This window comes from Sminthopsis crassicaudata, chromosome X, assembly GCF_048593235.1.
Source record: "Sminthopsis crassicaudata isolate SCR6 chromosome X, ASM4859323v1, whole genome shotgun sequence".
In the NCBI taxonomy this organism is placed as follows: Eukaryota; Metazoa; Chordata; class Mammalia; order Dasyuromorphia; family Dasyuridae; genus Sminthopsis; species Sminthopsis crassicaudata.
In genome coordinates, this window is record NC_133623.1 from 85,378,881 (window position 1) to 85,402,340 (window position 23,460).

General features: G+C 37.1%; 1 long non-coding RNA gene across 3 annotated transcripts in view; it reads left to right on the forward strand.

Moving 5' to 3' along the window:
- The window catches only part of LOC141549176 (uncharacterized), a 121,663-nt gene extending 104,150 nt beyond the window's left edge, over positions 1-17,513 (forward strand). For all 3 annotated transcript variants that reach the window (XR_012484268.1, XR_012484271.1, XR_012484270.1), the window contains 2 exons: positions 411-565; positions 16,855-17,513. This is a non-coding gene — a long non-coding RNA (uncharacterized LOC141549176). The remainder of the gene's footprint in view (positions 1-410; positions 566-16,854) is intronic.
- The last annotated feature ends 5,947 nt before the right edge of the window (positions 17,514-23,460 follow it).

Here is a 23,460-nt window from a genome sequence, read left to right on the forward strand (position 1 = left end):
GTGTATTTTTTCTTACTTCTCTAATTTGCAATTGATGCCCCCTTTCCATCTCAGTCATTGTTCTTATTGTAGTTTGAGTTGATACATGGTGTGAGGCATTGATGTGCTATCAAATCTCTGGCAAGCTGTTTTTCCCTTATCCCATTTGCTTTTTTAAAAAATCAAATAGTGCACTCACCCCACTGCTTTATTTTAGATGCATTACAAATCATGTTATTTGTTTGGTTTTGTACATAGTATACCTTATCTTTTCCATTGATCAACCTTTAATTTCTAACAAGGCTCACAGAGATATCTGCTACTGATAATCACTAACTCCAACCCTTTTCTTTCTTTCTCCCCCCATTATTACAATTAAGAGTCTCATTTCTTTTCACATTTTTGTTGTTTTCTCTTTCTTATATCAATAGGGTATCCCACATATTTCTTCTCCCCATCTTTCAGAATCATGCCATGTGAGAACTAGTTTTTAGGGAGGAAAAGAAAAGCAAGCACAACCGATAAATGGATTCCGGAAAAGGTGTGCAGTGTGTAACTCCTGTGGATGCCTCACCTCCTAGAAGTGGTAAGATGAGGTTTCCTTCTTATGCTTCCTTTTTATTCCCACTTGATCTTCAACATTTTGTTAGATACTTTTAATCACATTGCTGTCATTATTTTCATTTAAATGATTGTAGTTACTGTGTATATGTACTGTTTTCTTGGCTCTGGATCAGTTCACAAAGATCTTGCTATACTTCTCTTGTACTCATCACATATGTCATTTCTTAGAGGTCAACAGTGGTATTCCATGTCATTCATGTCCCATGCCTTGTTTATTTATTCCCCAGTTGATGAGCATTTGTTTCCAATTCATAGCTGTCATAAAAATTGCTATTTTAAGTATTTGGGTGTATAGAGGGATTTTTTTCTTATTGGTTGCTTCCTTGGAGTGTAATAGAGTCTTTGTGTTAAAGACCTTGGATTGTTTTGTTACTTTCCATAATTCCAAATTACATTTCAAAGTGTCATCTTACAGTTGTCCCAGCAGTGTATTTACGTGTATATTCCCACACCTTTGTTTAGGTATCAAAACTGTATTTGTTTCATAAAAGGAATTTCATAAAGCTTCTTCTTTACCTGTCATTTCATATAGTTTATATAGTCTTGAGGTGAAATATCTTTTCCGTGGTTGGTAGGATTCACTTTACAATCTAACTGATTTGGGGATTTTTCCTTAAGAAACTCATTTATATCTTGTTCAATTTCTTTTTTTATGATATGCTTATTTAAATCTTCTGGCTTGCTTTCTATTAACTTGGCAAGATTATATTTTTTATGTATGAATCCATTTCATGTAGATCATCAATTTTCCTGGAATATTACTGGGCAAAATAACTCCATAGCATTGCTCTAATTTCATCTTTATTTGTTAGGCATTCACTCTTTAATTTTGGAAATCAGTAATTTGGTTTTCTTCTTTCATCTTGTTATCAAATTAACCAGCAGTTAATCTACTGTAGTGGCATTTTCATAAAACCAACACTTATTTTTCATTATTAGTTTGATTTAAAACAAAATTCCTAATCTCACCTTTGATTTTCAGGATTTCCATCTTAACAATTAAGTCACTAAATCTATAGGCAATTTAGACTTAAAGGCATATCTTTCTTAATTGGGCTTAGCTGAGAGGGCTAAATTATCCTAAAGAGGAAGTTTAATCCTACAGTCAGACTAAAAATAAATCAAACTTATCAATGCCAGCTGATTTAAAGGGTATTCTTTTTTTACTCTACCACCTAGTTCTATCCCAGTTGTTTCATCTATATGGGCTCTAGGCCAGCCCTAATCCCTGTATTACAGATCTCTCCTTCCAACCTCTCACATGGTTTTGGGCTTTGAAGAATGTCTTAACCCGACCTTTGGTTGGTTCTACTGCTGGAAAATTTCTCTTCCCCATTAAAATGAGTTTCTTCAGAATAGAGACTGGCTCTTGACTTTCTTTGTATTCTCAGCATTTACTTAGCAAAATGCCTGGTCCATAGTAGGTGCTTTATTGCCTCACTATTTTGGATGAGATTCTCAGTAATAGGAATGACCTGATATTTAAGGTACAGAAAGAACAAATTCTCATTCATAAACATAAGAAGAATTTCTCATTTACATTTCTAACACATAATGAATAAAAATAAGTAACTGAAACTGTGCAAAGAGCATATGGGTCAATACTCAATATTGGTAATAACTGGAAAAATTAAAATTAAAGCAACTCTGATGTTCTTCATGTCCATGAGAAATGGGCGTTGATACCTAAGATAAGTAGCTTGACAGTTTAGAGAATAATTGATTCATTTTTATGAACTGATTGGTAAAGAGGAAAATAAAAAATGGGAAACAAACTTTTTGAAGAAACTGTGGGGAAATGGGCACAATAACAAACTGTTGGCGTAGCTATGAATTGGTCTAGCCATTCTGAAAATCACTTTTATAGTATCTTCCAGAAGCACTAAACTGAGCAGAGAAATATGAATTAATATCAGAATCAAAAACACCTCCTAGAAGAGCTCAAAAACCCTATGGGTAGTTTGAAAGAGAGATTGTAGGAGAGCTGAATATAATGTGATTTTTGAAACCAAAACAAATAGGAAAAGATAAAAAGTGTAATTATCTTATACAAATGCAAGAGGAATAACTGACAAAGGGGAATCATATGAGGTACATGGGCTGTCAGTTCTGGGACTTGTACTCTCATCAAGAATGGGTTAAAGATAGAATAATGCATACTATAAGCAAATCAGAAGAATGAGGGATTGTGTACCTCTTAGATATGTGGAGAAGGAAAGAATTTATGGCCAAAGAAGAATTAGAGAACCTTATGAAATGCAAAATGGATAATTTTTATTATATTTAATTAAAAAGGTTTTGTACAAACAAAACCAATGCGGCCAACATTAACTGGGAATTAGAAACTGTGGGGGAAATGGTTACATCCAAAGGTTATGATAAATACCTCATTTCTAAAATATATAGAGCATTGACTCAAATTTGTAAGGACGCAAGCCATTCTCTAATTAAAAAATAGTAAAGGGTATAAACAAACAATTTTCAGATGAAGAAATTAAAATCATTTCTAGCCAAAGGAAAAAAATGCTCTACATCACTTAAAGAAGTGCAAATTAAGATGACTCAAAAGTACTACTACATACTTCTCAGACTGATTAACATGACAGGAAAAGAAAATGGTAAATGTTGGAGCAGATGTGGGAAAACTGGGACACTAATCCAGTGTTGATGAAGTTATGAACTGATCCAACCATTCTGGAGAGCAATTTTGGCCTATGCTCAAAGGGCTATCAAGCTGAATATTCTTTGATCCAGCACTATGTCTACTGGGCCTGTATCCCAAAGAGATCATAAAGGAGGGAAAGGGACCCACATGTGCAAAAATGTTTGTGGCAGCCCATTTTGTAGTAGCAAGGAATTGAAAACTGAGTGGATGTTCATCAGTTGGAGAATGTCTGAATAGATTATGGTGTATGGATATTAAGGAATATTAGTGATCTATAAGAAAGGAACAGTGAGATGATTTCAGAGAGACCTTGAGAGACTTACAGGAATTGATGCTGAATGAAGTGAGCAGAACCAGGAGATCTCTGTAGATGGCAACAAGATTATACGATGATCAATTCTATCAGACAAGGTGATTCAGGCCAGTTCCAATGGTTTTGTGATGAAGAAAACCATCTGCACTCAGAGAGGACTATGGGGACTCTGTATCACAACGTAGTATTTTCAGCTTATTTGTGCTTGTTTTCTTGCTTTTGGTATTCTTTCTCATTTTTTCCCTTTTTGATTTGATTTTTTGTGAAGCATGATAAGTATAGAAATATGTATAGAAGAATTGCACATGTGTAACATATATTGGATCACACTTGCCCTTTAAAGATGGGTGGAGGGAAAATAAGGGAAAAAATTGGAACATAAGGTTTTGCAAGGGTGAATATTGAAAACTATACATATGTTTTGAAAATAAAAATCTTAAAAAAATATGAGCAGCTGTGAACATTATGTATTTTTATTATATAACTTTTCCCCCTGAGGCAATTGGGGTTAAGTGACTTGCCCAGGGTTACACAACTAGGAAGTATTAAATGTCCCACGTCAAATTTGAACTCAGGTCCTCCTGACTTCAGGGCTGGTGCTCTGCCCACTGTGCCATCTAGCTGCCTCATATAGGTTTTCTTGAAATAGAAATTTATTGATTTACATCTTGAATCTTCTTTTACATTCTACTCTGCATATATGGCAATGTTTTCCCCCTTTTCTTATTTTGTATAAGGTTGGTTTTTAAATAAAAAAAAATAAAAGTCAGGATCTTAATCTAATTTCTCATTAAATTTACATGTGATGGCAATCCTGTGCTTGATTTGCTGTTTGCCTCAGATGAATTCTCTTTTTCTTCTGCAGACATCATTATTCTTCTCTGCTGCCCTTTTCCATCACTTTTCTCCAGGCACCATCAAAGAAGAGACAATCTGTAAAAGAACAATAATCCATTGTTTACATATTCGTGTTTGTGCCTGCTTTGCTTTCCCTCCTGTACAAGCCCTGATGTAAAGTGGAGTAAGGTTGTCATGTAAAGTATAACTTGAGAGGTCCCCTGAGAGTACAGGGACTGAGTGACTCATACCTTGTCTATTAGGTTTTTACTAAGTGCTAATGAGATAATGAGATATTAGGTTCTTACTAAGTGCTAATTAGGTACTTAACAATTCTCTAGTTCTGGCCTTTAGGAGAGTTTTACCCCTGTGAACTCCTGGGGTTTAAGCTTATATGCTTAGGAGGAGCAAGTTCATTGGTTGAAGTAATTTTTCCCAGAAGTCCCTGAGTTATTCCACATCCATTCTCTGGGATGATAAAAGAGGACACCATTGAGCAAGGGGAGAGTCTTGCCTGGGCCAGAGTTGGAGGGGCTCTCTGGAGGAAGGAGTCTCTACTCTAGGTGAGAGACAGCAGATCTCCTCCCAGAGAGTGATCAGCAGTTTCTGGAGACAACAGAACATTACATATTGGCGTCCACAGTGTGGGGGAATGACTTTTCCTTATCCTGACAAGGACTTATTCTGAGTTCTTCAGAGGAACTAGACCAGACCATCACATGTAGGGGCACTTTCTCCTCCCTTGTTGCCATTTTCTTGAAGTCAGGAGCTTTTCATCTTGCATCTCTCTTGCCAAAAACAGAGTCTGGCATATTGTATGTTTTTGATTGATGGATACAGTAATCTAATATACAAGACTTGGGACTGGATTCTGGAGAACAGAGAAAGACAAGGAAAAGATGTAGTTTGCCCTTGAAATACTGGTAGAATCAGAAAATCTCAGAATTAGCATGAGCTAAGAGAGATTAAGCATGATGCGAAGCAAGAATCCTTTTGACAGAATTGCACAAAACGATCAAACAGATTCTTAAATGCCTCTAAGAGATTCATTTCTTCCCAGGTGAGTTGACTTTAGTATTTTGTATAATACTAATTTTTAATGGGTTTCTTATATGAGACCTAACACTTGTCAACTGCACTCCCTGGCTCCACAGACTTGCTAAGGAAGAGATTGGCCAATACGAGGGTCCCCAGATACTCTGTGCCTCAGGTAGTCCAGGTAAGAAGGCCAGTGCTCCTAAACCATCTTTTCCATGAACACTTCCCAAGGTATCAGATGGGTGGGTGGATGGATAGATAGAGCAAGCAAGCATTTCTCGGGTGCTTGCTGTGTGGCAAGCATTGTGCTAAGCACTAGCATAGGAGAAGGTGGGCTAGCAGCACTCAAGAAGAAAAATAGAAGAATATGGGAGTCCAAGCAATTGGTTGTTAAATCTCAGTTTGGACATAAGAGGCCATCACATCAAACCTCATTGTGCCAGGGGAGGAAATGGGAGCAGAATATACTTTAATGACTTTCCTTGGAACACAAAACTAGCAAGTCTCTGAGGCAGGGTTGTGCTCAAGAGTTCTTGTCTTCACATGCAGTGTTATATCCACAGCATAGCAGAGCTACCTCTTCATTCTCCATCACCTTCCCTAGCCAATCCCTTACTCTACCCTGGCATTTCAGCCCCTTATTTCTGCACTGTGCACTCTCTTTAAGTTCCAGCACCAGCACTATTTTTTCAATCTGTTCTCAACGACCATAGTGCTGTAATCCTGGATCACTCCAACCACCCACTACCTCCCCCCTACACTTGTGTCACTTAGCAAAACTAGAGAGAATCACAAAATGGTATTACATGGATACATGACAAATTTTGTGTAGATGACTTGAACTGGAGCCTCACTGGAGCAAGGCAAACTTTTACACATCCCTAATTAATTATCCATTAACCCACTCATCACAGTGACTCTTCTGAAACTTGTCATCTCTGCTGCCATGTCCCAAGGCTCCCATTACCTCACCTCTAAGATGAGAGCCCTCCCTCATAATTATATTAAAGAAAAAATGTAGTCCCTCTTTTCTCCATTTCATGCCATAATCTCCAGCAGATTACCCCTTCCAGCATCCCTTCTCTCACTTTTCTCAATCTTTCCCTTTCATGGATACCTTCTTCTGCCTGCAAACACATTCATGTCTCCTTCCCCCTCCAAAAATCATCTCTTGACCTCATCTCCACTAGCCCTCATCTTCTATTCCCTTTGATGGTCACATTGATTGAGAAGACTGGCTTCCTTCAGTCACCTTACTTCCTTTTTTTTCTCTGTCTTCTTAACCTTCTATGGCATAGATCTCATGATGCACATGATCCTCATGATCTGAGACAAAGCAAAAGAGCCCTACTTAAAAGACATAATTCGGGAAGCTAATTGTGTGAAAAGATGCTACAATAAATGAAGTAATATTAAAATTAACCTGCCATCACAAATGTATCCAGAACTCTGACAGATTCATAAAAATAAGAGCCATTCACTAATTGAATACTACTGGAGGGATATGAACAGGGAGCTTTCAGAAGAAGACATCATACCTATCTATACTCATATGAAAGCATGTCCTAAATGATTAGCTTTTATAAAAATAGAAATGAAAACAATTCAGAGGTCCCACTTCACATCTATCAGAAGTGATGAATACTGGACGAGAAGAGGGAAAATAAGTGCACTGATAAGAGGGGTTGTTTGCTGGTGCCACCATTCTGGAGAACAATTTGGACCTATGCCCAAAGGATTGTAAGCTCTGTAAACCCTTTGACCGAGCAGTATCACCAACAAGACTGCATTCACAGGGAAGAAAAGTAAAAGAAAAGGACTTACAATGTTTAGACATAATTATAGCAACTCTTTTTGTGGTGGGAAACAATTGGAAATTGAAGAGGTGCTTCTCAATGGGCAATAGCTGAACAAGCATGGCAAATAATTGTGACAGAGCACTACCATGTTATAAGAAATGACTAGCGTGATGGTCAGAATCACCTGAGAATATTTGAATGCATGCAAAATCAGGTGACTTGCAACTGGAGATCATTGTGTACAGGAATGATAATCAATTGTGAGAGACTTAGCAGTTCTAGAGAGTTTCCTAGGCAATGCCACCTTCTCAAGGTCTCATCCCACATGTATTTTTAGGGTGTTGGTTTTTTTTACATTTCCTTTAAATTTGTTCCTGAGAAAAATTGCTCAAGGTTCTAGATTATTTATCATTACCCAAACCATTATCTCTTTAAGAAGAACTCTCTTCAATATGATGAAAAGAGTAACACTAAAAACTGCATAGGGATTTTACAAACCTGTTAAGTTTTCTTTTATGTCCATAAATGGTATGCCATGTGGCACATGTATATTTAATGTTTACATTACCTAATTATCTATGGTACAGACAAACATAACTTATTTATTGTCTCTTGAGATTAACTATTTTATAGAAGTTCTATCCTAAACCATTATTACCACTCCTGCTTTTCTTTGTAATCACCTGAACAAAAAAAAAAGAAAATTAAATAGAACTCAATGTTCAACTCCTTATATTTCTTGTTTGTGTTTTAGATAATTTTGGTCTGCAATAAGTTGGGTTGTTTTGAAATCTGTTATTTAACTTTCTTCTATTTCTTTGCTGTACTTCATTAACATCGAATGTAATATTGTTTGTTTTCTCTTACTCAAATTCTGTCATATTTTTGTTAAAAAATATAAAAAGCACAAAACAGGAGCTCTTTTCTACCAGCCATGAATGAATAAAAAAAGAAAAACATTTACTAAGCACTTACTATGTGTAAAGAATTGCATTAAGCCCTGTAATATGTAGCCCAAATGGCAATTCCCACTTCCAGTTTCTGAACCTCTAAATCCATGTTCATGAATTCTATGTTATTATCCCCAAGATGTGTCTGATTTGGTGGAATTGTCCTTCCTAATTGAAAAGGAATTTTGGCAAAAAGGAAGGAGGAGAATAGAGCCTGCCCACCTAGTTCTGGAACTTGCTCTGGAGTTTCTGTTCCCCATAATCTCTACCCTTTCTCCTTCTTATCCTTCATCACTTGTCTATATGGCCTAACACTATGCTGCACATTCAGTAGGAAATCACCAAATAGTGAGTAAAGAAGGAGCTAGCACTCTGATTTTGTTTTGTCAGCTCTGATCTTGAAATTTTTGAGCCTGTGAGTAATGTTTCCAATTCTCCCAACTCTTTCATGTACACAACTGTTGCTATTGTTTTTCTCTCTGACTCTAAGTTACAAGAAAAAGTTTGGCCCTGGGTCTATACCAGGAATACAGGATCGGTTCAGCATGATTGACCATTTCAAGAAGAAAACTAACAGAAATCATATGATTATCTCAATAGATTCTCAAAAGTGTTTCACTAAGTACAAGACCCATTCCTTTTTTTAAAACACTAGAGAGCATAAGAATAAAAGTAGTGTTCCTTAAAATAACAAGCAGTAACTATCTAAAACCATCAAGAAGCATTACTGGTCATGGGGATAAGCTAGAACCCTTCCCAGTAAGATCAGGGTGAAGCAAGGATATCCATTAACTCCACTATTATTAAACATGGTACTAGACCTATTAGCCTTAACAATATGAAAAGAAAAAGAAATCAAAGGAAGTATAATAGGCAATGAGGAACCAAAACCATCATTGCAGATGATATGACAGTATACTTTGAGAACCCAACAGCATCAACTAAAAAGTTACTTGAAATAATTAATAACTTTAGCAGTTACAGGATGTAGGATAAACCCATATAAAGCCCAGCAGCAAGAGATAGAAAGAGAAATTCAAATTTAAATAATTGTTAAACTATATATTACACTTAGAACTGTATCTGCTAAGGTAAACCCATGAACTTTATGCAAACAATTACAAAATACTTTTTACACAGATAAAGTTAGATTGAAACAAATGGAAAAATATGAATTGCTCATGACTAGGCTGAGTCAATATCATAAACAAGACAATTTTACCTGAACTAATTTATGTATTCAGTACCATACCAAGCAAACTACCTGATTTAATGACAACAGAGATCATCTGTAAGAGTAAAAGATAAAGGAAAAATATCAAGGGAATTAATGAAAAAAAACCACAAAGGAAAGTAGTCTAGTAAAGACAAACCTCAAACTGTAATATAAAGCAGTAATCATCACAACTCTGATACTTGCTAAGAAATAGAGTGGTTGCCCCAGTGGAATAGACTTGCTACATAAGACACAGTAATCAGTGACAAAAAATAACCCAGTATTTGATAAACCAAATGATCCCAGCTTTTGGTATAAGAACTCACAATTTTTAAAATTAATTTTATAATTATAACTTTTGTTTGACAGTACATATGCATAGGTAATTTTCTACATTATCCCTTGTACTCCCTTCTGTTCCGAATTTTTCCCTTCCTTACCTCCACTTCCTCCCCTTGATGGCAGGCAGTCCCATAAATGTTAAATGTGTTAATACTATATCCTACATATAATATATGTGTGCAGAACCAAATTTCTTGTTGCACAGAAAGAATTGGATTCAGCAGGTAAAAATAAACTGGGAAGAAAAACAAAAATGCAAACATTTTACATTCCCAGTGTTCCTTCTTTGGGTGTAGCTCATTCTGTCCATCAATTGGAACTGAATTATATCTTCTTTTTGCTGAAGATATCAATTTGCATCACAATACATCCTCATACAGTATAATTCTTAAAGTGTATCTCCTGGTCCTGCTCATTTCACTGAGCATCAGATCATGTAAGTCTTTCCAATCCTCTCTGTATTCATCCTTCTGGTCATTTCTTACAGAGCCATAAAATTCCATAGCATTCATATAACATAATTTACCCAACCATTCTCTAATTGATGGGCATCCATTCATTTTCCAGTTTCTAGCCACTACAAAAAGGGTTGCCAAAAACATTTTGGCACATACAGGTCCCTTTCCCTTCTTTAGTATTTCTTTGGGATATAAGCTCAGTGTAGCACTGCTGGATTAAAGGGTATGCACAGTTTGATAACTTTTTGAGCATAGTTCCAAATCGCTCTCCAGAAAGGCTGGATGTATTCACAATTCCACCAAAAATATATCAGTGTCCCAGGTTTCCCACATCCCCTCCAACATTCTACATTATCTTTCCTTGGCATTCTAGCCAATCTGATACTTGTGTAGTGGTATCTCAGAGTTGTCTTAATTTGCATTTCTCTGATCTAAAGTGATTTGGAACACTCTTTCATATGAGTGGAAATAGTTTCAATTTCATCCTCTGAAAATTGTCTGTTCATCTTCTTTGGCCATTTATCAATTGGAGAATGGCTTGATTTCTTACAAATTAGAGTCAGTTCTCTATATATTTTGGAAATGAGGCCTTTATCAGGACTTTTAACTGTAAAAACATTTTCCCAGTTTGTTACTTCTCTTCTAATCTTGCTTGCATTAATTTTGTTTGTACAAAAGCTTTTTAATTTGATGTAATCAAAATTTTCTATTTTGTGATCAATAATGATGTCTAGTTCTCCTTTGGTCACAAATTCCTTCCTCCTCCACAAGTCTGACAGGTAAACTCTCCTTTGTTCCCCTAATTTATTCATGATCTTGTTCTTTATGCCTAAATTGTGGACCCATTTTGATCTTATCTTGGTATGTGGTGTTAAGTGTGGGTCCATGCCTAATATCTGCCATAGTAATTTCTAGTTTTCCCAGCAGTTTTTGTCAAATAATAAATTCTTATCCCAAAAGTTGGGATCTTTGGGTTTGTCAAACACTAGATTGCTACAGTTGTTCACTATTTTGTCCTTTGAACCTAACCTATTTCACTGATCAATAGTCTATTTCTTAGCCAATGCCAAATGGTTTTTGTGACTGCTGCTTTGTAATACAGTTTTAGATCAGGTACAGCTAGGCCACCTTCATTTGATTTTTTTTTCATTAATTCCTTTGAAATTATGGACCTTTTATTCTTCCATATGAATTTTGTTGTTATTTTTCTAGGTCGTTAAAATAGTTTCTTGGGAGTCTGATTGGTATAGCACTAAATAAATAGATTAGTTTAGGGACTATTATCTTTATTATATTCACTCAGCCTATCCTAGAGCACTTAATGTATTTCCAATTATGTACATATGACTTTATTTTTGTGGCAAGTGTTTTGTAATTTTGCTCATATAATTCCTGACTTTCCTTTGGTAGATAGATTCCCAAATATTTTATACTATTGACAAATGTTTTGAATGGAATTTCTTTCTGTATCTCTTTCTGTTGGATTTTGTTGGTGATGTATAAAAATGCTGAGGATTTATATGGATTTATTTTGTATCCTGAAACTGTGCTAAAGTTCTGTATTATTTCTAATAGCTTTTTAGCAGAGTCTTTGGGGTTCATAACATCGGGATGATTTTCTGAAGTCTGTTGGCTAATATCTTATTTAAGATTTTAGCATCCATATTCATTAAGGAGATTGGTCTATAGTTTTCTTTCTCAGTTTTCAACCTACCTGGTTTAGGTATCAGTACCATGTCTGTGTCATAAAAGGAGTTTGGTAGGACTCCTTCATCCCCTATTTTTTCAAATAATTTATATAACATTGGGGCTAATTGTTCTTTAAAGGTTTGGTAGAATTCACATATAAATCCATCTGATCCTGGGGATTTTTTCTTAGGGAGCTGATTAATAGTTTGTTCTATTTCTTTCTCTGAAATGGAAGTATTTAAACAATTTACTTCCTTCTCTATAAATCTCGGAAGCCTATATTTTTGGAGGTAGTCATCCATTTCACTTAGGTTATCAAATTTATTGGCATAAAGTTGGGCAAAATAACTCATTATTTCTCTAATTTCCTCTTCATTGGTGGAAAGCTCCCCCTTTTCATTTTTAAGACTAACAATTTGATTTTGCTCTTTCCTTTTTCTGATCAGATTTACCAATGGTTTATCTATTTTATTGGTTTTTTCATAAAACCAACTCTTAGTTGTATTTGCTAATTCAATACTTCTTTAATTTCAATATTATTAATTTCTCCTTTTAATTTTAGAATTTCAAGTTTAGTATTTGATTGGGGGTTTTTAATTTGGTCTTTTTCTAGCTTTTAAAGTTGTAAGCCCAATACACTGATCTTCTCTTTCTCTATTTTATTCAAGTAAGCCTCTAACCATATAAAATTCCCCTTATTACTGCTTTAGATACATCCCACACATTTTGATATGATGTCTCATCATTGTCATTACCTTGAGTGAAATTATTAATTGTGTCTATAATTTGTTGTTTCACCCAATCATTCTTTAAGATGAGATTATTTAGTTTCCAGTTACTTTTGGTCTATTTACCCCTAACTTTTTGTTGAATGTAGTTTTCATTGCATCATGATCTGAAAAGAAAGCATTTACTCTTTCTGCCTTCCTGCATTTAATTCTGAGATCTTTATGTCCTAATATATGGTCAATTTTTGTAAAGGTTCCATGAACTGCTGAGAAGAAAGTATACTCCTTTCTGTCACCATTCAGTTTTCTCCAAAGATCTATCACACCTAATTTTTCTAATATTCTATCTACATCTTTTATTTCTTTCTTATTTATTTTGTGGTTTGATTTATCCAATTCTGAGAGTGCAAGGTTGAGATCTCTCACTATTATAGTTTTGCTGCCTATTTCTTCTTGCATCTCTCTTAACTTCTCCTTTAGGAAATTAGATGCTATAGCACTTGGTTCTTATATGTTTAGTGTTGATATTGCTTCATTGTCTATGTTACCCTTTAGTAGGATATAGTTTCCTTCCTTATGTCTTTCAATTAGATCAGTTTTTCCTTTTGTTTGATCTGAGATAAGGATGGCCACCCCTGCTTTTTTGAACTCACATGAGCCTTTAACCTTTACTCTGTATGTATCTCCCTGCTTTAAATGTGTTTTCTGTAAATATTATAGGGTTCTGACTTTTGATCCAGTCTGCTGTTCCCCTCGACTTAATGGGATTGTTCATCCCATTCACATTTACAGTTAAAATCACTAATTATGTATTTCCTGCCATCATAATATCCTTGGATTATGCTTTTTTTTTTCCTTTCCCCTCCCAACCCCTTTCCAAATATTAAACTTCTGGGCCTTACTTGTGTCATGCAGCCCTTGCTCTTTAGAATCCCTCCCTCCACAGAATCAGCTCCACCCAGAGAAGGAACAGTGGGAATTGAGTGTAAACTGTTTGGCCTATTGTCTTTCTATCCAAGTTAGTTTTACTTTCTGAATCCAATTGTTACCGTGCAACAAGAAATTCTGTTTTACACACATATTGTATCTAGGATATGCTGTAACACATGTAACATGTATGGGATTGCCTGTCATCTAGGGGAGGGGGTAGAGGGAGGGAGGGAGAAATTCGGAAAAGAAGTGAATACAAGGGATAATGGTGTAAAAAAATTACCCATGCAATGTAATGTCAAAAAATTATAATTATAAAATTAATCTAAAAAATAAAGAAAAAAGAAAGTAGACATTCTCCTTCTATAAGGTAGAATCATACTTAAATTATTGAACTGGATGGCATTAGATCATTAGATATTAGCTTCTTACAGTTCTTAACTTTTATAATAAGCTGGAATAAACATTTTTCACAATTGTGCTTTAACCTCAAAAAAAATATCCCTCTCTCCTCCCTTTTGATCCCTTCCCCCTTTTTGTACTTTTCCATTATTATTGTTTTACTTTTCCCTTTTTCTCTTTCACTTTTTAATGAGGTGAGAGAGAATTCTCTGTAAAATAAATATGTCAATTATTTTCTCTTTGAGCCAACTCTGATGAGAATGAGATTCACACAATGTTCCTCCCCCTCTCTAGCTCAGCCCCTTGACCCTCCTCCACCTGCAAGATGCCCTGCGGACCCTCCCCTGGGAAGGCTGGGAGGGGGGAGTCCAGAGCCCAGCTCCAGGCGGGGAGGCGAGCATCTAACTTCTCCGGATTTACGTCACCCAGCCCCCTCCCTCTCTGCGGCCTCTTTGTTTGCTTGGGCGGACAGCAGCCCTGCCTTTGCAGTAACCTCACCGCGCCCGCCTCTCCCTCCCACACTTGGATTAGCCCTCTTTTGTGGGAGGGGGAGGTGCTGGGCCCGGGAGCGAGGGTCCCGGGAACCGGAGGAGGAGGGGGGGCGGAGGGGAGGCTGTGAATAGCTTGAGGTCCTCCCGTCCCCCACCGCCGGCCCTTCCCCTCCCCACCACACTCCTCGCACCCCCGCCCCCTTGGGATTGTGGCGTATTTTCCTTTGGGAACAAGGCAGATGCCCCTCCCTCCTCCTGCCCCCACCACGTTCTCTTCTCTCTCGGGTTCAGTCTTCTTCTGAATGTCCCCCCTCCTGATTGGCTTGTCTTAGTGTCCTAGGGGATGAGTGCGGGCCCGGCTGGGCGGGGGGGGGGGGGGGGGGGGGGGGGGGGGTAGGGACGGAGGAAAGCGTCCAGGAGCTCTTCCTTCCTCCACCCCTCTTTTGCTTTGGTACCAGGAGCTCTTCCTTCCTCCACCCCTCTTTTGCCTTGGTACCATTTCTTGGCATGGTGTATTCAAGCAGCACCTAGTGAATGGGGCATTTTCTTGTAACTTGCTGTGGAACAGAAAGAGATGCGGTCCCAGAACCTGCTGATCTCTCTCATTTGCAGCTGAAAGGGCACAATTGTCTTCTTGGGAGGAATTAGATGCCTCTCGCCTCCGGGCTGTTGATTGCCGGGATTTCTTCTTGTGAAAGTTTCCCTGTTCTTAGCCTTTGACCTCTGGGAGGATGGCTCTTAATCTGGTACATTGTACATTCCTTCTATATCTTCTATACAGTAACAGTCCTTAGAGAACTTTGCTACAAAGATGTTTTTCCTCATTTAACTGTTACCACAGTCGTTTTAACTTTGTATCTTTGTGCTAAAGCACTTCACCTTCATAAAGCTAAATTGTCCATTTTATTTTCTGCGCTCCTCCTGCCCTCTTGCCCTCTCCATAGATGTAAAAAGCGATTTCCTTCTTTCTCCTCGGATTTACTGTTGAGTCCCCCTTTCCACCTAGTTCATGCATCTGTTTGTAATTGAATTTGATAGATGGCATGTGATGTGACTTGCTTTCCCTGGTAGGAAGAAGGACTAATGGCTTTAGTGTGATACAACAAATTCAGAAACAATTGTATTCCTATAGAACAACGTGACATTAGAGTCATGCTTAATTCATCCCTCCTGTCTCTACTTAGCATCTTTAAAGACCGGTCCCCACAACCTTGAGACAACCTTTATGGGAATTGACCTTTTTCCAGACTGACTTATTACCATGGATTAAGGTAATCAGAATGTAAACTATCAACCATAATTGCATACAAAAAGGAAGTTAACTTTCCCAGGCTACCTTGGTTGGCATATCTTTAGTCAGGTGTGGGATTTGTTCTCTCAGGTGTATTCCATGTGACTGTCTCTCTGTCTCTCTCTCTCTCTCTGTCTCTGTCTCTCTGTCTCTCTGTCTCTCTCTGTCTCTCTCTCTCTCTCTCCTCCCACTGCCTTTCATCTAATGACATCTCTCTCCTTACTCTAAGTCTGGTAACTGTGTGTGCTCCCACCTGTTTCATATTCACCCTTCCTGGTATCTATTGTATCCCTTCATCTTGGTTGTAACCACTTTCCGTAAATAAATCCAACTTTTGCCAAAATGGCTGTTGTGAATTTGGCACACATTTATTTCGAATTAGTAATTGCTGCCCCGACCCCATCATCCGGTGTGAAGTGTTGATGTGCTCTCAAATTTCTGACAAATGGCTTATCCCATCTGCTTTTTATTATTTTATTACTATTATTTTAAATACATGTCCTCCCCTGTTCCTCTCTCACGAACTGCATTTTGATTTCGTAATCTGTTTTTTCTTTCTTTTTTTTTTTTAATTTGGTTGCTTCTGTACATAGCATTCCTTGTCTTTTCTACTAATCAATATCTCAATTTTGGACAAATTCTCATTGTTTTTCTGGACTGCCAGGTGTCACATTAGGCCTGAAGTCAGGAAGACTCATCTTCCTCAGATCACATCTGGCCAAAAATACGGGCTAGCTGCATGACTCTGGGCAAGTCATTTACCTCTGTTTTCCTCAGTGCCTTGCCTATCAAATGAACTGCAGAAATAAATGGCAAAGCCATTTCTGCCAAGAAAACCCCCAGTAAGGTCATAGAGCAAACTAAAGAGCAACCACAATTGTTTTCACAGTCACTGATTTCTAGTAGATTTTGAGATCCATTTGATAATCTTTCACTCAGACCTGTTTCTTTACTCCTGTCCTCCATTATAACCCTCTAGATTCTTGCTCTTTTTCTAAAAATGCTTTTCACTTTTTTACATTACCGGAGTATGGCATGTGTCCCTCTCTCTGCCCATTTTTGAGAGCCATGGTACATGACAAATCGTATTCTTTTGTTTTAGGGAGGAAAAGAAAAACAGGAGCACAAGTGCCTTCAGGAAATGGTGCACCAGATCTATACCTGCTGACCTCTCCCATCCTGGAATAGGTAGGGTGATGGTGTCTCCTTATGCTTTCTTTCCTTTCCTACTTGTTCTTTAACATCTTGGTGCAGATACTTTAAAATTTTTGGTGTTGTCCTTTCCATTTAAGTTGCTGTAGGTCTCAGGGAGATATACTTCATGGCTCTGCTCAATTCACTTTTCCTCAGTTCATAAGGAGCATACCATACTTGCCTGTACTCTCCACCTTATCGTTCCTTAAAAGCCAGTTTTAATATTCCATTATTCATGTTCTATAACTTGTTGTCCAGCTGATGAGCATGTGCTTTGTTTCTAATTTGTAGCTGTCAGAAAAAGTGCTTGTTATCATTAATTTGGAATATATGGGGACTTATTTTTTCTTCTTATTAATGGCTTCTGCAGGGTATAAGTCTAGTAATGGAGTCTTTGTTTTAAGGCTGTGGACATTTTTGTTGCTTTCTTTGAATTCCAAATTACGTTCTAAAATGAGGGTGTCATTTCACAGTTCTACCAAAAATGTATTAGTTTGCCTATTTTCTCATACCCCCTGCATTTGACTTTCCATTTTCAGTTTTTTTTTTCTTGTCCATTTGCAGAGTGTGAGGGGGATCCTTAGGGTTGTTTTGATTTTTATTTCTCTTTTCATTAGTAATTTGGAGGATGTTTTACATGTGGTTGTGAATTCTTAAAACTTCTTCTTTTGAGAAGTTCATATCCTTTTGCAATTTCTTCATAGGGGAATTGCTCTGTATATACATGCATTCATACCTACTTATCTAATATATTTGTTTTTGGACCTGGGATATCAAACTTTTATTAGAGGAATTTGATGCAAAGGTTTTTTTCCTCATTTAATCACTTCCATTCTTATCCTAGATGCATGAATATTGTTTGTTCAGAAGCTTTTCAGTTTTAAGTAATTGAAGCCATCAGTTTTGTACTTTTTGATTGTCTCTGTTATCAAAGGACTCTGTTGAACTCAGCAGGATTGGGGAGCAAGCCTGGGACAAGCCACTGCTGCCCATGGTTTCCCCAGTTGTAGTTCCCCAGTTGGTCCAGAAGTAGGGTTATAACTTGTGTTCTTTAGAGTGAGAAAAGAATCCTTTATTCAGCATTTCTCATGATGCACTCATGGATGGGACACACCAAGTACTTTGAGGAAGCAAACTTTATACTGGGAGCTTGGTTCTTTAACCCTCTCTTCAAGGTCTAGATTGGTCAGATTTATAGTCAGGATTGTTCATAATTGGTGGAATTTACTATCCAAATAGCAATTAGGTTGGATTACCTTCCTCTCAAAAGCCTCATGCCTTGTGACTGACCATGACTGGTTTGGGTTGGTTTACCTCTAAACCCTCTTTGTCAAGAATTTACTTGACTAACCAGTTACTTTACTTAAATCACAGGCGATTGGAGATATCTTAAGAAGATATTTCACCTCCCCTCCCTATGGAAACCCAACTTCTCATACTTCTAACAGTTTTCCCCCATTTAAAAAAATAAAGATTAGGTTTCCACACATATTATACCTTTTTGCCTGCCTCCTTTTCAAACCTGTATAGCATCAATTCACATTCATAGTCACTGGGAGATCAGTCAAGTACCCTTTCAACCATTATCTTGACATGACCTGGCCTTGATATTTGTACCTTTGTCAGGGAGGTTTCTATAAGACTAATGTCTTTGAACTAATCCTCTAACACAAGGCATTATACAACATCCCACAACCATGAGGATTCCTACAGCTATTATTAGAGAAGTGAATGTTGATACTGCAATTTCTTTCCATCTACCAAACCAGGATTCTAACTAGTCAGTGGCAGGATTGTCTACTCCTGAATTTGGAGCTAGTTCCTCAGAGAGGGAGGCAAGCTCCTGCAAAACCTTTGTAATGGTATCATTGGGGACAGTATTATTTGTTATAAAAGGACGACTTTATCCTATCATTTTGCAAACTCCCATTTTCATTGCCAGTAGCATATCCAGAGCTAGTCTCTTTTCCCATGCCGTCCTTCTGGTGGATCCACCTGTCCTCCATTCCCATTTCCTGCATCTTTGGTGTTATTTATAAATCTTTGTTGATTATAATATATGTAATTTATCCAATCCACATTTTTTTGTTTATGGTTATTCACCAGAACAAAAAAAGGATTCAAATCCTGAGGCCACTTGATTTATGAATTCCTTAGGTTCCCCCCCCCTGTAGGACTCTTATACTGTCTAAGTAGCTTTTATCATCAAATTATTCTTGGGGAACTTTAATTTCTATTTTCTGCCTAAGGTGGATGGTAGTAACCTGGGACAAGTCTAGGAATGCCATTGTGAATGGATTAGCCAAATGTACCAGAGCACAAGTCCCAGCCCAGTACTCTGGTTTGCAGATCTTTCCTCCACAGAACCACCAAAGGTCTGCCTAAGGAATATGTCAGTAGAAATTGTCAATACTGTCCTCCTGGGTCATATTCCAGGCCTCAATGCAAGTCACATTTCCATGGACAGTAAGCCTCTCCACCTTTCTAGAGAGACAGGCAGAGTGGCTTTTGGGTCAAAGTGTTGTAATATTCTCTCTCAAATGTAATGTTCTCTGTTGAAGTTTTCTTGGGGTCTCTGGAGGCAGCCTTCATTTCAGTTCAGTAATCACCACATGAGTAGCCAGGTGTTAAAGTCCAAATCCTTTATTATTTTCTTCAAAGTCTTGTCTCCTTCACTTGGGGCTTGGCTAGTTTTTCTGGAGGCCTTTGGGATCTTAGTTTCAGTGAAGATGCAAAGGAGGAGAGCCTGCCACTACTTCTCTGTCTTCCCTAGTTCTCATTCTGGCTGAGTTTGTCCCAGCTTATATGGTCTCTTATCCAAGGTGCAAATCTTGTAGAAGTATAGTAAGTACCAAGTACATGTACTGAACTAGAGAACTGTTGAGCACTATGCTAAATAACCTTTGTCTCTATCAATTCCACTGACTAAGCACCTTGTTTCAAGTTCTGGCCCATAACATCTCCCGCTCCCTTTTGATTTAGGACATAGGTGGTCATGACCTCCCTGACTTCTCAAGGAGTGAGGACCCCCAAAAAGAGGTGATCACACCTTCCCTGACTACTTAAAATAGAGGATGTTGGGACCAGCCCAAGTCCTTGGTCTTAGTGGAGGAGTGAAGGAGGCAGGAGACCCATGAGGATGGTCAAACATGGAGTCCATTTATTTCAGGTTTTCTCAGCCTCTAAATACCTTAGTAAGATTACATCACCACAGTGCACTGAGCAAGTACGAACTATAAGCACCCTACTAAATAAATTCCTCTTTACTGGAAGTATCCCTTGCTTCAAGAGAGCATGGTCATGCCTCCCTTGACTCCTCCTGAAGGGTGGGATGCAACAAAGGGAGATGGGGAGCCAAACCAGACATTATCAGCAGGTTCCCCCTGGACTGAAACGTCTTACACTTTACCCAGAGTTCTCCCACTACCTTGGCTCTCTTTGGGGGACAGCTTTGTGTCTTTCCTGCGGAACCAGGACTCCCTTACCATTAATATACCCTCATATTAATCATCCATTAACATAAAATAGAATTAATCATTCCATTAATATAGTCACATACTTTAAAATCTTTGAGTCAGTCCACCACAACAGGAGCCGCCACTGCCCACTGCTTCCCCACTTGCAAGTTGGCCCAGGAGTAGTGTTACAACCAGTTCCGTTGAGAGTGCAAGAAGAATCCTTTATTCATCAATTCTCTTGAGAAGTAGGTGCACTCATGAATGAGACACACTGAGTACTTTGAGGGAGCAAACTTTATACCAGTAACTTGGTTCTTTATCCCTCCCTTCAAGGTTTGTATTGGTTAAATTTACAGTCAGGGCTGGTTACAATTCATTGGATTTACTAACCAAATAACAATTAGGTTGGATTACACTCCCCTCAAAATTCTTATGCCTTGTCACTGACCATCGCTGCTTTGGGTTGGTTTAACACTAAGGCACCTTTGTCAGGAACTTAGTTGTCTAACCAGCTCCTTAATTCACAGATGATTAACAAGATATTAAACCTCTCCTCCCTTATCTTGTTCTAACAATATCTGTGGGAACTCAGCTTCTCATACTTTCCACAGTCTCCATTACTTAATTGGTCAAGAATAGCTTTCTTATCCATATCTGTGAGAGGTTCCTGATTTTTTAGTCACGTGATATTAAGGTCATATATCCACTTAGAGTACACTGTTTTGGTGTGAGCCTAATTTATGGCAAACTGTTTTCCAGTCTCGCCAGCAGTTTCTATCAAATAGGGAATTGTTTTTTCTAGGTAACTTATGGTTTCTGCTATACTAACAAACAACATGTTATTGGGTTCCATTATTTCTGAATCTCCCTTTTCTCACCTCTACCATTTGTCAGTTGCTCTATTTATAATCAATACAAAACATTTTTGGTTACTGCTGCTTTAGAATATAATTTTTGCCTTGGAAGTGCTATGCACCCTTCACTAGTATCACTTTCAATCATTTCTCTTGATAGTCTAGATATTTTTTTCTGACTGTGTTTTATTATTATTATGTATAGTATCAAAATTTCATTGGCATAACATTAAAAGCATAAATTAATTTTGGTAGCATTGACATTTCAGTGATATTGACATGGCTTAATCATGAACACTGAACATTCTTCCAGTTATTTTGATTGGTTTTTTAATTTTTTAAATAAAAACATGCATTTTATTTATTTCTCAGTTAAAGGGAATAAATATTAAAATTGAATTTAAAAAAAAATGTTGCATCCCAAATGTTCCCATTTCCTTTCCTCCTGTACCCCTCGAGAAGGTAAGCTATCTGATATTACTTAGACAGTTATGTTAGCTATGTTGCAAAAGAAGACACACATAAAAATACAAGAAAAATAAAGTTTTAAAAAGTATGTTTCAAAGTGCACTCAGAATTCACCAGTTTTTTCTCTGGAGATGAGTGACATTTTTTCACCATGGGTCCTTTGCAATTGTTTCAGATCATCATCTTGATCAGAAGAGTTAAGTCTTTTGCAGTTGATCATCATTATAATATTACTATTGCCGTGTACATTTTTCTCCTGGCTTGATGTGCTTCACTTTGCATTAGATGCTTATATGTCTTCACAGCTTTCTCTGAAACCATACTGTTTGTCATTTTTTAGTATAACATTCCAGTATTCCCTCTCAATCCTACCCCCCATATTGTTCAGTCACTACACATTGGATTTCCAATTCCTTGCCACCACAGAAAGAGTTGCTATAAATATTTTTGTACAAATAGATTATTTTCACCTTTTAAAAATCTCTTTGGGATACAGACCTAATAATGCTATTGCTGGGTCAAACAGTATGCACACTTTTGTAATCCTTAGTGTAGTCCAAAATACTTCTTCAGAATGGTCAGATTAGTTTGCAGCTCTAAAAATAGTGCATTCTCTCCCAGTTTTTCCACAACCCCTCCAACATTTGTTATTTTTCTTCTCTCTTATATTAGGCAATTTGATAGGCATGAGGTTATCACCTTATATCTCAGAGTTGTTTTCATTTACATTCCTCTTATCAGTGATTTAGAGCATTTTACATGTGATTGTTTTTAAATTTTTAAAATTTATTTTGAACTTAAATACAAAAAGACTAAGGACATTTCCCTCTGTTCAATATAGCATAAAAAGGATTGAATATAAAATCACAAATTTACATTTCATACTTTTCCTTTTTTGAAAAACTAGGGTTTTCAAATGATGTACATATTTAAAAATCCATCTTGCCTTTCGGTTTCCCTCTGAATTTTATTTTGTTTTCTGCTGTACACTAATTTTTTGTCACCCTCTCTCCTCACCCTGCACTAGAGAAGATTACTATAAGAGACAAATATGTGTGTATATAAATTGTGTATGTGTGTGTAAAACCATAGTATAATATGCTTTTATTCACCTATTTTCCTTGGACATAGATAGCATCTTCCTTCATAGGTCATTTATAGTTGATTTAAGTATTTCTAATAGTCCAAGTGACTTTATTCATTCAAAGTTAATCTTAGAATAATATTGCTGTTGCTGTTTACAATGTTCTCACTCTTGATTATTTTTTCCTAGTTTTTACATATTTTTTCCCTAAAATCAACCAGCTCATCATTTCTTATATCTCAATAGTATTCCATTACAATTATATAATTACAATTTAATTAGCTATTCCCCAATAGATGGGAATCCTCTCAATCTGTATTTCTTTGCCACCATACAGAGAATGACTATAAATATTTTAGAATATAAAAGTTCTTTCCTTTTCCCTTAATAACCTTGAGAAACAGACCTAATAATGGTAATGTAGGGTCAAAGGCAAAACACAATTTTATTACTCTTTGGGTGTAATTCCTGATAGTTCTCCAAAATGGCTGGGTTTTTTTTTTTTGCAATTCTACCAACAGTGAATTAGCTTTCCAATTTTGCCACTTTGCCTCAAACATTTATTGCTTTGGGGTATAAACCTAGTAGTGGTAGAGCTGGATCAAAGGATATGCAAGAATTTATAGTCCTCTGAGCACAGGTCCACATTT